A 13,982-nucleotide genomic window follows, 5' to 3' on the forward strand; every position below is an offset into this window, starting at 1 on the left:
AGAAGCAACTAAAAACAAAAAAATATATTATTTTATTTTAATTTTTTTTTCTAGAAAATGATTTGATGCAAGTGATTTTTTCTGGAAACTGTCACCATTTAGCAATAACAAAAATAATCCAAATCAGTTACTAATGCCCTATAATTAAGTAATTTACTCATTTTCCATGAAAAATAATCAAAAATGAGAAAAAAATAGAAAATTTTACTTTACTTTTGAGCTAACAAAGCTAACATTTTACATTTCCATACCCAAACGTTATATCTGTGATTTTTGCGATCTCTGGTGAAAACTGTGGTTGATATGCAGCTCGTGATTGTAATCTATTTTAGTTTTCAATTTTCAATGAAACAAAAGAATATTCTTGTTTGCTGGATCCCAATTCGGGATTTGGCAATGGAATTGAGTTTATCGGTCATTTTATATCCGTTCAATTTTTTCGGTTGAAACAAAATCTGAGTCGATTGTTTTAACTGCGTCAAATTGTTTCGAAACGTTTCTCTCCTGCCGTTTTCCCCGACTGCTGTTAATTTTTTTTCGAGATTTTTACTTTAGCATGAATTGTTTGCTTTTCAACTGATTGCTACTTGATCAATCTCTACTTGCTTTCCAACCCCTCAGCCCTTCTCTTGCTTGTAAAAATGTTCTTGTAGAAAACGAATTAGTGAATGTCTAAAGAAATGGATTCGCGATGTTGGGCAGATTTGCCGGAAATTTTTTCCATGCAGGGATATGCAGATTTTTTTTTAAAAAAATTGATACAACCCACTCTCCAATACCCTCCAATAGCTGAAAAACAACAGAAAATTTCATTACCAGTTATTTTACCAGAAAAAACGAGCCTTAAACAGAAAGGCGCAATCATAAAAACTGACGGAGGCGTTTGCTGATAGTTTTGCCAGGTTAGTCACAAATCGATACTTAATCAATCAGTAACTCAGGGTTGAAATTCTCAAAAATGAGACGTGTGACTAAGTTTGTTCAGCCAATGTTTTGGCTTCAAAAAGTGATGCAAATATGGAGATGGTGCAAGAAATGATTTATAAAAAAATTTTTTTGCCGTGTTGACCACCGAAAATGCTTCTCATACAATTGTATACAACAAAAATCCTTATCATACAATTCCATACATCAAGAATACGGAAAAAACTGAAATTCTCAAAAATGAGACGTGTGACTAAGTTTGTTCAACTAATGTTTTGGCTTCAAAAAGTGATGCAAATATGGAGATGGTGCAAGAATTGATTTAAACAAGAAGTCTTGAGGTCAGACCAACTCAAAGTCAGATTACTTGATGCAAATCAGTGTGGCGGTGAAAACCGACTGAATTAGTCAAAAATGTTTAAACTTAGACAAGGCCATTTAGTCAGTAACTAATTAACTGTTAACTTTGAGAAACTTAGTTAGTCATTTCATTTATAATCAGTTTCTCATTTCAGTCTTCAACAATCACTACATCTTCTCAAGCCTCAGATTCTATCTCAGTCTCCAACACCAGTCCTCACTCTTCATCGTAACAGGTGATGGGCTCAGATTATTTTTCATGGACTTGAAAGTGTAAGTTCTGATGATTTTCCGGCTTAATCGATAATTTATGTGGCTCAGTGTAAGTTCTGATCATTTTCCGGCTTACTCGAAGATTTATGTGGCTCTGATGATCGCCAAGGCCTGTTCAGGACAGTAATGGGCAATGATGATCTGCCAGATGCTGCACCTCTTCTTGCCTAGAGTCCTAATGCTGATCAGTCCTTATGCTGACGATACCAATATGAGGAGCTGTTTTTCCGATCAATTCAAGAGGGATTACAGAGGCGTATTGTGCTGGTTCCTGAGAATGCAAGGCAAGCAGCCATCTGGTATGGTAACAGTGAATCAATGACGTTACATCGCCGACTGCTTGGAGGTTTTTGGCCAAACTGACTGCAAACCAGTGAGCACGCCGGCGGAAATCAAACCCCAATTGTCGAATAAGGACTGCTCTGAAGCTGGGTCTAGAGTTTTTCTTTTCAAAAGGCATTGGCAGCAATTAGTTGGAGCACCAAGAAGCAACCAACTGCAGTCATATATACCAGTGAAGCTGAGTACCAAACAGAAGCAGCAGCTATTTAAGAGGCTCTATATCTGATATCACTTCTCGAGAAGATGGGCCTGGCTAATGTTGGACCAACAGTCATCAAGAAGGACAACCAGAGCTGCATCAAAGGAAAACAGATTAATTGAAGCAAATCAGTTTTGAGGTCAAAACAGATTAAAGTAGCCAAAGTTGATCGAACTCAGACAAGATTAACTAGCGATCACAAAATAATTAATCAATTGTTAATTATTTAAATCTGTGCCATTTCCTGGGATTGGCCTAATTCGTTCTAGCGGAGGCACTAGAAAAACAGCGATAGAGGCCTTAACGATCATTTCTTATTAAAAAGGAGGGTCACAATATTCTGGAATTTTTAAATTTCAACTTTTCGATTCTGAGCGGCCTATTTCTGAGAAATGCAGAAACGGCCATTTTTAATATAAAATTACGAAAAAACACACAACCGTAGATACTGAACGAAAAACGGTCGATATAAAACACGAAAAAAACGAGACGTCTTATCGTGGTCACAGAACATGATGAGACACCTAGCAGGAAGAGATCCCACGAAAGGAGACTTCAGTGGAAAGCCCGAGTTAGAAGCCTTATTGTCCTGTATTGTATTAGGCGGAAGTTACCGACCCTCCGCCTGGTACTATTTGGCTTTTTATCTTAGTTAAGACCAAAAATTCCGGGGCCGGAGGGTTAAGTGGGAAGTCTCGAGCCCACTTATCCCAAGGCCCTGGGACCAAAAACAATAAAATAGAAAGCGTAGAATCGATCAAAAGTAGTGTATAACTAAAAAAACCAAAAACAAATTTACTTGAAAACAAAAAAGTACAAAAAACAGTAAAAACATAAAATACAGTAACAAAGTACAAAAAACAGTAAAAACAGTAAAAACAGTTGACACATTTTTAGCATCGTTCGGGTACTATTTCATTAAGACTTAAGTGTTGGGGGGCACAAATAGATCGGTCCAATTGCACACTCCATCGATTGCGAACTTCCGAGTTAAGGGTCTTAATTCGGAGTTTTTGGTGCAAAGGAGGGTATAGTTATTTTGATTAACGACTACTAATATGTTATTATCCTTATCATATATTACTTATCTCCTATTTAGACCCGAGAAGCAACCCAATTTTGTCGAAAAAGACTGATTTTCGACCAAACTAATAACCCCAGAAATTTGGATATCCGAGTTTTTGCGAGCAGCAAAAAGCTTCAGGGCAGTGAGCTACTATGTAATTCGACCCCCCTAACTAAAGAATTTTTTTTTAATTTTCCAAATTTTGTCAATAAGTTTTAAGAAACGAGTTTTTGAGTTTTTAGAGTTAGAGTGTAAAAGTCTTTAGGTTGGGAGCCTGCTAGCATAACGTGCTGAGTTGCCAGGGCGATTTTTGAGTAACCCTTCGAATAGCTCCGTGGATAGAGCATGAGACTTAAGGATTGGAAAAGGAAGGAATCGGAGGGTCTCAATTTGATAGTTTTTGGCCAAATGTTTTGTTTCTAAACCAATTTGGTCCAAATTTTTGCATTATTCGAATGCCTTACATGGCTATTACGCTCGTTTCGAGTACTTTTAGGCACTGTCAGCAAGAATTGTGGAAAAAGTCTCTGAGAACCTATATATGTGGTAAAAAAGCCCAACTTAACGAATGCGTTTTTGGTGACTTTGGTACCATAAGTCGACGTTTATGATCAATTTTGTAGAACGCAACCTTTTTTGGGTTGATTACTTCAGGAAAGAAATTTTTGTTTGAAATTTGTTAGTTCGGAGGGTCCAAAGTTTAGGGAACCCTCCGAGCGGCAGAGTTTTTTTTATAAAATCATCTTTTTATCCTACTGGGAGGGTTGACCGAGTCAATCAATCTTGTTTTAAGCAATTTAGACTGCAATTGGAGGGTTTACAGCGGTGAAATGATCTGTTTTCGTGATTTTTAGGAAACACTCCGAAGCAACCCTACGGAGTCAGCTAAGCCCCTTAGCAACCCTCCTTAGCGGAAAAATTCACGTAACACTCTGTGACCATAAAAATGACCCACCAGAGTGTATTTAGGTTGTTTTGATTTCTTTTGAGACTAATTGGGGACCCCTATAGGATGGTACCCTCAAAAATTCAGAATTTTGAGGGTACCCTCCGAAGCAACCGTCGTAGTGACTTAGGCCTCTTATTGACACTTCTTAGTGCATTTAAGGGCACCCTCCGAAGCAACTTAGATGTTTAAGGTACCCTCCGGAATAACCCTCCGGAGTAAGCTAAGTGTCTTAACAACCCTCCGAAGTAACCCTCCGGAGTGACTTAAGCCCTTTAACAACACTCCTTAGTGAAAATTTGGAGGTACCCTCATGGACAATTTAATTATCCTTAGATATCCTCTTAAGGTCTAAATAGAAGTTCGACTACTGACTAGAAGGCGTGAATATTAAGAGAATAGCGGCCCAGTTTTCCCGGAGATTCGCGATTGACTTTGGTTTCTATATCGGGTTCATCAAAAGTATCCGAACAAATTTTTTTTTTGATTGAGATTTATGTTGTGTGGTTGCATTGACCAGCTTAATAGGAAGGCTCGGGCAATCCGAGAACACATAAAAGAAGACCTCTGTGAGTGTATTAGACAGGACACACTCACTTGAGAAGACAAAGTTGTTCCCTACTCTCGTGCGCTTGGAACTGTCCGGGTGTAGGAGAAATTTTGCTAAGACCCTAAATATTTTCGACCAAGAGGTTGCCTTGAGCTACGTAGTAATACAGCTCGGGCAATTGCAGGACATATAAAAGAATAACCTGGTGAGTGCATTAAACAAGACACGCTCACTTGAGAAGACACGCTCACTTGAGAAGACGCTCACACGCTCACTTGTCCTGGGCTTCGTTCTTTTGGAGTGTTCCAATCGAGGGAAGTCTTTTTCTTTAAGAATGAGTTTTAATTATCTGTTACTGAAACCATCACTGCTCAAATATTGTTTGGTTTGAAGCAGTGATTTGAAACGTCTGTAGCGGTAAAGTGATACTGAACAAAAAGATTGCTGTCACCTGTAGGGTATTCTTATCTAGTTATCAATTCTGTTTTGTGTGTTAATTATAATATCTTGTGAAATTTTATGATACTGTTATACTATGTGATAGATGGAATTAGTAATATGTAAACTCTATGTGTAACTTTAGCTGAGTCACTTTTAGCATCTCCGAGAGATTGAAAGGATATTTTTGATATTGAAGGAGTTGAGTGAGCAGGCTTAAGCAAGTTTTTTTTTCGAACTTATTTTTGGATCTTGTGCATTGCCGTCAAAAGAATTTTTTTATCAAGAGACATGCAGCGTAGAGACTCGTTGAGAGAAGTAAGTAAAATTCCCAGGCTGAGCAAGGAAAGCACGCGGATGAATCATTAGTAACATAACGGACGTTTTCGATTTTGAAGCAGCTAGTGAAGGTCATAGTGATCTTTCAGTGAGCGGAATGAAACTAAGAAGTGAGAAGAATCGAGATGGTGTTGAAGAGCGGGAAACCGAGGCCGGGGCGGCTAACTTGACGCCAACTGATTCCTTCGAGGAAGGTGAGCCGACACTAACCCGACCCGACCACCACCATCACGAGGAACAGGAAGAGCCTGGCGAGGAATTTGAGCCGGAAGAAACCGAGCAAACTCAAGAGACCTCGGAGTGTTCCGAGGTCAGAGTACGAGAGGAACTATTGCTTAAGGGAACCTTATGTCAGAGACCAAAAGCAATAGTCGGAGAAAAGAGCAATCCTCTCTAGTCAAGCAGGGCAAGAAAGCGATGATGTCGAGCATAAATCCGAGAAAGGAGCAACCAACTCACGCCAAATGACTCACGGAGGCGGTGTCCGCGGTCATGTAGCGGTCCAGCCGAGATCTGGAACCATAGGGAGAGACCGAGGGTAGACTCGTTGAGGGCGGGTCGGACGAACCCGGCCATGCCAGAAGCGGTTCCCCATGCCCCAAGTCAGATGCCCCAAGTCAGATCGGTGCCAGATCTGACTACCATCTCGCAGTACACCACAATGTACGCCTCAATGTTTGAGCTCTTGAGCAGATCTCTTAAAACATTCATCACCAAACTCTCGAAGTTAACCGAGAGAGGAGATAGGTCAAGAAGGACACTCAAAATGCCGAAATCATACAAGGACGAATCAGATGGCTGAATCGATACCTGGATAGAGGCGAAGAAGTTACCTTTTGCGGAAGAGAATCTCTCCAAATAACAGGAAAGCAGCGCACTGACAGCCAACCTAGAGGGCACGGCCCTTAACTGTGTAATGGCGAAAAGGACTAATGAACGAGACAGCGCTCGCAAAATAGTCGACATCGTGCTGAAACGCTTCGGCTCGGGTGTACAGGGGCATCAGGCTATGGTGAAGTTTGAGACGAGGCGTCAAAGAGATGAAGAATACATAGACAAGTTTTTGGATGACCTCGAGTTAATCAGAAGGAGAAGCAACCCTGACGAAAAGATATCAGAGCGGAACTTGGCCATTGCCTCAAATTTCATGGATGTAGTAACAAATGATGAGCTAAAAACCATGTTGGCCACACACTTCATCCTATCGCTGGATGAAGTGCCCACTCCCGATGATTTGCGCATGAATTCGAATGAATACTTACTCATAAAACCAAGAGCGCAAAGTCGATACAACAATTACGGCAACTATAAAGGAACAAATACTGGCACGCATTCTAGTTGGTATAGACCTCGGGTTGACATGGACAAGAGGAGGTCATGTGCAAATTTTGGTTCGATAGACCACCATGTTTCAGCCTGTTCTACTTACAAACTAAATATGAAGGCGATAGTAGACGACGTTAATGCAACCGACGAGGAGCACGGAGAGTATGTGAAAGGGCTCATAATGAAATATGGACCGAGATGATTATTCTGTAATTTGCAATGAAATTTCAAGTTTGATTGCTCTAAATTCTGGGATGTAGTAGCGGACGCGAAGTTTCCCATCCGTGAATAGGCGCTTTTGAGGGTCATGGCTAGTCGAGCCCGCCTGATGAATGAGGCCGAATCGCGGAAAAAAGAAGTGACAACAGGCACATTCACAATCAAAAAGGTAAAGACCTTACCTGATGAGGCGATAGCCTTGAACCTGGAGGCCGAGTCAGCTGGTGCGCTCAAATTGGATTATGGCCTAGCGGCACGGTTTGTTCAGGTTACGGATTGTTCAGCAAGATATGGCCACCAAAGAGGTTGAACAGTGCGTAAGGTCAAAGTTAGAAAACACGGAGCTGCGCGAGGAACTTGACAATCTAGGAGAAACGACGAAAGATGAAGACAACCAGGAACCCAGGAAGCAGGGTCTAAAGTTGAATGTCATCTCCTGAAGGACCTTCGGCTTGACAAGAGTGGGTACGAAAACAAAGTCGATTATATCGGTCCCGTGCCATCAGGTGGTGAAGAACTTGAGCGTGCCGTCCGAAATCACGACAGTTCACCTGGATATCTACGCGGACTACCTTAGACAGAAAGTCCCCAATCTGGATTTCAGGGCAGTGAGAGCGTTACTCACAACAGGTGGTCCGAGGCTAATGAAAATAGATGGGCACTACATTGAGGTTTATGGCCCATTGCCATTTCTCATAAACGTGGACGACATAAATATTTTCACTAAAGCTCACGTGACCGTTGCAGGTGACCAGGTAGGCCGGATTTACATTGGTTGAGAAGATCCTAAGATCCGACGAATCGTGTACTGGACGTGCAGGGTAATCAACTCTCCGTGAAGCGACTATAAGACACCGGAGCAGTGGTGGTCAGTGTCATGCCGGTGAGCACTTGGACCGACAGGGCGTTTGATAGGTCGGATCTGATTCCGACTAACATCAGACTGGCAGCGGCTAAACAGGGTGCATTATATGTGACCGGAAGGAGCCCTATCATCTCGTTGCAGCTAGGAGGGAGACAACTCTGGATGAGTTTCCTGGTCGTGGAGAATCTTGTTCAGGATCTTGAGGATCTGAAGGCCGACCAGTTCATCCTTGGACAAGGTTTCGTACGCAACTTCGATGTCACGATTTTCCTCAACGACGGTTTGATAAGAATCAAGGACCCTGAGAGGAAGTGTGAAAAGAAACCAATCAAAAAAATCCTGATTAACCAAGCGAAGTTGCCAATTTTCTTAGATGGGAAGGTTAGGTTAAAACCACATCAGGCTGTAATAGCGATATTTAGGATGAGGAACCTGAATCAGTCTAGCAACAACAGACAGGTGTGTCTGGTTCCCAATCCAAACAGTATAAGCTCAGCTATCTTAGGAATATGCTTCTCACTGACTCAGAGCGGACTGTGTCTGAGTGTGTTGCTGAACACAGATGCAACAACGGTGACGATACAAAGAGGCAAGAAACTTGGCTACGCATTGTCTCTGAGCACAGACTATTAGAGTGTGGAGACTTTCAAGAAACATGGAGTAAGTGAATGCCTTTTACACGCTAACCGCAAATGCAAATTAATGAGGATAAGCGAATTGAAGTCTTCTAAAAAGTTGTTTTCATTGAAATCAGAGACAGACGATGGGCTGTATAGTTGCTCAATTTTTCCTGAGAGTGAAACAAAACGGAGTTAGCATCGAACAAACCGGTCCTACCTGAGATAGAGCACTTGAAAGCTAAATTAACAGATGAGGAGTTAAACTCGCTCAGAGCGGTGTTAAATCGGAACGCAGAGGTTTTGTCGAAGCGCAAGGCTGATATAGGCTGCTGCAATTCTGTAGAACACGAGATAGAGATAGAAGAGGGTTCAGAACCTCATAGGGAGGGAGCTAGGAGAATGACCCCACACAAGTCTGAAGCATGCAGAAGAGATATTGAAATGTTAATGGTATACGACATGATGGAACCGTCGAAGTCCCCGTGGGCTTGCGGCCTGGTCATGGCAAAAAGGAGGCAACTTAGGTTTTGTTGTGATTTCCGCTACCTGAATGTGGTAACTATACAGGACGCATACCCGATTATCCGCATCGACGAGAGCCTCTCCAAGTTAGGCGATGCAAAACTCTTCACGACGCTGGATTTGGGCTCTGCGTTCTAGCAGGTTCCTCTCAGAAAACAGGATCGAGAGATGACAGGCTTTGCGTGCGAACTGTGGCTGTACCAGTGGATTATGCAATGCGACGGCTATGTACCAACGATTGATGCCTCAGGCACTCGCGAATGTAACTAAAAAGTATGGCAACCTCACAATGTTTTATGTTGATGACATGGTCATCGCAACACCAACGCTGGAGGACCATGTACGGAGACTAGACAAGGTATTTAGTTGCATGAAACAAGCTGGTCTGAAGTGGAAACGTTTAAAGTGCGAAACCCTCAGATACTCAATCAAGTTCTCCGACCAATAGCCTATGGAAGTAAGGTCCTGAGTGAACGTTAAACCGACGGAGTGACAGAATTTTGTTCGGGGGTCGAGAAAAGTTTAAGAACAAATCAGAAAGCGACGGTGCAGACTCCGTCAGTTCGAGTGATGGTTCAAAATCTCAGTCCTGGTAGAGTGTGTCGGAGATTGCAATTTATTCCTTGCTAGTGGAATGGAAACAGCGCGGGATGGATAGAGACCTGTATCAAGATCCAGACAGTCACAGGTATACTTCCAACGAGGGAGGCACTGTAGTCATTAACGTCGCAGATGAGCTTGAGTTGATAGCACTGTTGAAACGTCCGATTAGATTACTCCCGCATGCTGCGGTTGTCCGTACCAACCTGGAACCATCAGTGCAAGAGATTACACCTTTGAAGAAGATATGGTGTGTTAAGTTGATGGACCAGGCCCATGCACCTGAGATAGTTAGCGGACAACTAAACGTGATAAAGACAAATCTGAAAGCCAGATACCAGCAGTCGGACCTCTCAAGGGCTGAGCAAAGTGATAGAATGACGAGTAACCTAAAGAGATGGATCGAAACAGAGCACCTGACAATGGTGATTTGGAAAAAGACAGCTACAAGATTATAAAGTAATTTAATTTAAAGAGAAAGGACTTGTTGTACTTGAATAAAGAAGGGATGGTGGCCTGCAAACGCAAGGAAGAGGACAAGTTCCTTTACAAATACAATTCAATAGTGCTACCACAGTTCTACCAAACTGAATTGCTCTTTCGTTCACATGATCAGATGGGCCATCAGGGCGTGGACAAAGTGTATAATCGGATACAGAAGCGGTTCGAATGGCCTGACTTGAAAAAGGCCTGTGAAAAGTGGATCTCTGCATGGTTGTCATGTCAACAGGCGAAGGACTCTAGGAAACTGAGTTTTCCTCTACTGAAAATAGAGTCATCTGGGTTCAATGAGGTGGTGCAAATTGATCATCAGAAAATAGTCATGACAGCCACGGGCTATAATCGAGTGCTGGTATTGATTGATCATTTCACAAAAGACGCAGAAGTAGCTCCATACATGACAACTTCAGCGGAGGAAACGTGCGATCACATAAAATGTATGGATAGCGAGACACTGCTGCCCATCACATTGCAATCGTACAATTGCAAAGCATTCGTAGGTGATCTCACGAAGGAGTTAATGAAGAGGTCACAAGTGGCGCAGGCCCACTCGACCACTTATCAGCCACAAACGAATGGTTTAGTTGAAAGGCAAAATCGCACGTTAGTGTCCATGTTGATAGTTTATTGCTCACGATACGTGGACGACTGGGATAGACATTTGCCGCAGATGATGGGCGCTTATAACAGCACCGAACATTCCACCACGGGAATAAGCCCGCACATTCTAACCTGGGTAAGGAGTCAAGAAGGAAAGAAAACGTTCGTGATGTGATCAGGAGGCAGCAGGATCCTAATGACTTATGCAGGAGAAACACGCAGCAGGCTCAAATTAGACAGAAATGAAGATTTGATAAAAAGACTGGGGATGCAAAAACCTACTCAGTCGGAGATTATGTATGGGTGTTTCAGTAGGTAGTTCCACCAAAGAGAACTAAAAAGTTGCTAAAAAAGGGCGCGGTCCATTTCAAATAACTGAAGTGCACGAAGGAGGTCGTTCTTATCGGTTGAGTACCGGACAGGCAGCTCATTACGAAAACATCCAGCCCCCCAATGCCTTATTTGCTTTGAGGACTGGTGTATGCCAGCGACATGCATGATAAAGACTATTTGATAGTGGACCCTGCCTGCGAGGGGAATAAGAAAGGCACTCGCGACAAAAATGAGCGCGTGGAGGTGGACGACGAAACTCTTTCACATGCTAAAGAAGACTGGGACTGCCCAGAGCAAACTGAAGTTGATGAAGGAGTGCAACCTGACTTTCCATTCATCATGGAAACATGCCAGGGTAAATGAGGAAAAAACAAGGAGAAATATAACCCATATGGAGAGGATTTTGTCGTAGACAGGATACTTTTGAGCCATGCAATGGACTCGATAGTGGGCCTGGACGAAATAGTGGCGCCACAAGAGATTGACCAGAGTGATGACACAAAAACAAGACTGGATCGACCATCACTCTGAATCGGAAGTGGAGTTCGGACCGGAGACGGAGCAGATACATGAGCCAGAATTGACAAATCTGCGAGCGCTCGAATGGCTCCATGATCTGCCAGCAGATCCGAAGTAGACAATCTTGACGATTCAAGATGTCGATCAAAACAGCATCAAACACATCAGTCACTGGGTCGCTCCAGATGGTCCTTTACACATTAAGGAATCCAATCTCGATCTGCTCGATCTCGGGCGATCGACGGGGATGTCGATGGATATTTTTTTCCGGGGAGTTGGGGTACGACTCACCCACACCAAAAGTCGTATGATCAAAAGTTTTAAATCAGCAAGGGAAACAGGAGACTTGGAAACAGGGAGCAAAAAGATCAAAAGAACGCTTTTTAGACAAATTTTTGAGTCATAGTTCGACCTACCAAATCACTATTCGAACAACATTGTCATGACAGACAGTGATTTTATGTTCACAGTTATTTCAACGTGCGCTATAGCGATAACTGCGAATGCGGATGTAAGTTTTAAAACAGCACTAGCGGCCGACTTCAAACGAGAGTATGAAATATCGAGTTTTTGTGGAAACAGAGGACTGGTGTAGGAGTGATGGTAGCGCTGCCTACTGTTGCATCACAGATACCAGGAAAAAACTTATGTTTCTTGTTAACAACGGCCACTGATAGGCAACACCGCTTTTTGGACGAATTTTTGGATCAGGTTTTGATCTAGCAAATCACTACTCAAACAATATTGTTGTCACGGACAGTGATTTAATCCTCACGGAACGTACGTGGGCTTTAGCGATAACCGCGGATGTAAGTTTCACGACAGCGTTAGCGGCACACTTTGAAGGAGAGTACAAGGAAATCGAGTAATTATGGAATCACAGACACCAGGGAAATATTAGTGTTTCCTGGTAACTAAGGCCAATGGTAGACAACACGTAAATTTCAAAAATTTGGTGCTGGCCTTAACTCGACTCAGAGATTTGCTGGTCGAGAGATGAGTGACCTCTCTCTTTTTACTATTCTACGATCCCAATAGAGGAAAACTGCATCTGAGAGAGTTGTATGCCCTCGTACTTGTAATATTTTCAGAAACGGACATAGAGGTCTACTTTTATAAAAAAAATATATATTATCTGAGCATATGCTTGAGCCACATTTGGTGTTAACTAGTCTTTGTTAGGTTTGCAAACGCAAGGAAGAGGACGAATTCCTTTACAAATATAATTCGATAGTGCTACAACAGTTCTACCAAACTGAATTCCTCTTTCGTTCATATGATCAGATGGGCCATCAAGGCGTGGACAAAGTTTATAATCGAATACAGAAGCGGTTCGAATGGCCTGGCTTGAAAAAGGCCTGTGAAAAGTGGATCTCTGCATGGTTGTCTTGTCAACACGCGAAGGAATCTAGTAAACTGAGGTTTCCTCTGCTGTCAATAGAGTCATCTGGGTTCAAGGAGGTGGTGCAAATCGATCATTAGAAAAGTTGCATGACAGCCAAGGGCATAACCGAGTGCTGGTATTGATTGATCATTTCACAAAAGACGCAGAAGTAGCTCCATGCATGACAACTTCAGCGGAGGAAAAGTGCGATCACATAAAATGTATGGATTGCGAGACACTGCTGCCCCATCACATTCCAATCGGACAATGGCAAAGCATTCGTAGGTGATCTCACGAAGGAGTTAATGAAGAGGTCACAAGTGGCGCAGGCCCACTCGACCACTTATCAGCCACAAACGAATGGTTTAGTTGAAAGGCAAAATCGCACGTTAGTGTCCATGTTGATAGTTTATTGCTCACGATACATGGACGACTGGGATAGACATTTGCCGCAGATGATGGGCGCTTATAACAGCACCGAACATTCCACCACGGGAATAAGCCCGCACATTCTAACCTGGGTACGGAGTCAAGAAGGAAAGAAAACGTTCGTGATGTGATCAGGAGGCAGCAGGAACCTAATGACTTATGAAGGAGAAACACGCAGCAGGCTCAAATTAGACAGAAATGAAGATTTGATAAAAAGACTGGGGATGCAAAAACCTACTCAGTCGGAGATTATGTATGGGTGTTTCAGTAGGTAGTTCCACCAAAGAGAACTAAAAAGTTGCTAAAAAAGGGCGCGGTCCATTTCAAATAACTGAAGTGCACGAAGGAGGTCGTTCTTATCGGTTGAGTACCGGACAGGCAGCTCATTACGAGAACATCAAGCCCCCCAATGCCTTATTTGATTTGAGGACTGGTGTATGCCAGCCGACATGCATGATAAAGACTATTTGATAGTGGACCCTGCCTGCGAGGGGAATAAGAAAGGCACGCGTGACAAAAATGAGCGCGTGGAGGTGGACGACGAAACTCTTTCACATGCTAAAGGAGACTGGGACTGCCCAGAGCAAACTGAAGTTGATGAAGGAGTGCAACCTGACTTTACATTCA

Source organism: Symsagittifera roscoffensis, chromosome 1, assembly GCF_963678635.1.
Source record: "Symsagittifera roscoffensis chromosome 1, txSymRosc1.1, whole genome shotgun sequence".
In the NCBI taxonomy this organism is placed as follows: domain Eukaryota; kingdom Metazoa; phylum Xenacoelomorpha; order Acoela; family Convolutidae; genus Symsagittifera; species Symsagittifera roscoffensis.